The following is a 2,318-nucleotide window of genomic DNA, read 5'->3' on the forward strand; positions in this document are numbered from 1 at the left end:
AAAGAAATCTCTGAAACAGCAGAGCAATAATTCAATGTGTTAGAAATCATGAGCGGAAAAGATAAGAGATTAGCTACTAAATCCTGGAGACCTAACAGGAGAATAATCAATTTCACAAGGAGAAAAAGAGGCACATGGAAGAGCAACAATAATTATACAAATCAAGGAAGAAAATATACGAAGCAGTAGAAAGATCTGATCCTAGTTTCAAGTTGATTTGAAAGAAAAGCCTCAGACTTCTTATAAAACTTCACAATAAGGTATTAAAAAAAGAAATGAATGTCCTAAATTCTCACCACCAGATAAATTCTACTTACATTATTAAAAAATAAAAATAACACATGTATAAGTTTAGAAAATTCAGTGGTTCATAAAACTATGAAAAGTAAAATACTTCCTTCATCCTCTGCATTTCCCTCCCCCAGAATTTCTCTAAAAAGATAATCACTATTTAGAGTTCTCTGTGATTTCTCACTGCCCCCTAAAGTTTATGCGTATACCAACATATGTATCTATACAGATGCTGATTTTTATTTATGTATATTAATAAGGATTCTGTAGTTTGCCAAACTTTATCAGTTAATGTATCTTCCATATCAATATATGCCTAATTATTTTTAATAGCCACATCGTACATTCCATAATAAGAATATGAACTCAGTGTGATTTTCCAACTAATCCCTTATGAATGGACACTTTGATATTATTCCAGTTGTTTTTCTCTTACACACAATGCTACCATCAGCTACCATCTAAAAAATAACTTTTTGTAGATCATTTGTAAGCATATCTTCAGGGAAATTCCAATCAGTAAAACTACCAGATCAGAGGCATCTGCACTTTTATTGATTAAAGGCCTTAAAACAATTTCGGCGCACTGTAGGTACTCAAATATTTTTTAAATAAAGTAAAATAGTCATGTTGTCCACCAGAAAGAGTGTATTGATTTATATACCTCATATTAAAGTTTTTTTTTAATTTATTTCATTTATTTATTTACTTTCGGCTGCATTGGGTCTTCATTGCTGCGCGTGGGCTTTCTCTAGTCATGGTGAGCAGGGCCTACTCTTCGTTGCAGTGTGCGGGCTTCTCATTGTGGTGGCTTCTCTTGTTGTGGAGCACGGGCTCTAGGCACGTGGGCTTCAATACTTGTGGCATGCAAGCTCAGTAGTTGTGGCTCACGGGCTCTAGAATGCAGGCTCAGTAGTTGTGGCGCACGGGCTTAGCTGCTCCGCAGCATGTGGGATCTTCCCGGACCAGGGATTGAACCCGTGTCCCCTGCATTGGCAGGCAGATCCTTAACCATTGCGCCACCAGGAAAATCCTAGACTTTCAAAATTATTATAGTTTGTTGAATGATAACCCCCAAAAAGATTTGTCCATATCCGAATCCTCAGAACCTTTGAAGATGACCTTATTTGAAAAAGTCTTTCCAGATGTGAGTAAGTTGAGGATCTTGAGATGAGGAGATCCACCTGGATTATCCGGTGAGCCCTGTATCCGGTGAGCCCTACCCAATGTCCTTTGTAAGAGTGAGGCAGAGGGAAATTTGACAGACACCTAGAAGAGAAAGCAAAGTAACGCCGAGTCAGAGAGGAGAGGGATGCAGCCACAAACCCAGGAAGGCCACGGCAGGCCCCAGAAGCTGGAAGAGGCAAGGAATGGATGTTCCCCTAGAGCCTCCAGAGGGAATGTGGCCCTGCCAACACTTCAATTTTAGAATTTTAGCTTCCATCGCTTCTTGGCCTTTTGGCTAAGATCAAGTGTAGAATTTTAGCTTCCAGAACTGTGAGAGAATAAATTTCTCTTGTTTCAAGCCACAGTTTATTGGCGATTTGTTATGGCAGCCTCAGCAAACTAATACAATCATTATTAAACTGGAGGAGAAAAGAACATCTAGAGTTTGGAGGCAAATGGATTCTGACCTAATAGAGAGGTCAGATTCCAGAGCCGTGCCCCTGAAAGCAGCCCTCTTTAGCTGCCTCCCAAACAACTCCTTTACTGCTGTCACCAGCTCAGACTTTCTTCCTCGGCCATGTCTGAAACTGAGACCCAAAACAGCTCAACAGAAGAAAGTAAACACTCAAGTAAACGCTCAATGGAAGAAAGTAAACACTCAACACTCAAGAAAGTAAACACCAATTTTTCTTGATTTGGCACAGGCAGATTAAGTACTAATTGATCCAATCCAGACTTTGAAAAGGAAGTTTATAAAGGCTTGCTTTTTTTTTTTCTCAAAAGCTCAGGTGATGGCAGATGGAGACTCACATATCTACATCCATCTTAGCATAACTGATCCAGTGAGAGCCTTGCTGGAG

At 39.5% G+C, this 2,318-nt stretch overlaps 1 pseudogene; it reads left to right on the forward strand.

Moving 5' to 3' along the window:
* Positions 1–1,733: 1,733 nt before the first annotated feature.
* LOC133095832 (U2 spliceosomal RNA) lies at positions 1,734–1,872 on the forward strand (annotated as a pseudogene).
* The last annotated feature ends 446 nt before the right edge of the window (positions 1,873–2,318 follow it).

Source organism: Eubalaena glacialis, chromosome 7, assembly GCF_028564815.1.
Source record: "Eubalaena glacialis isolate mEubGla1 chromosome 7, mEubGla1.1.hap2.+ XY, whole genome shotgun sequence".
NCBI classification, from domain to species: domain Eukaryota; kingdom Metazoa; phylum Chordata; class Mammalia; order Artiodactyla; family Balaenidae; genus Eubalaena; species Eubalaena glacialis.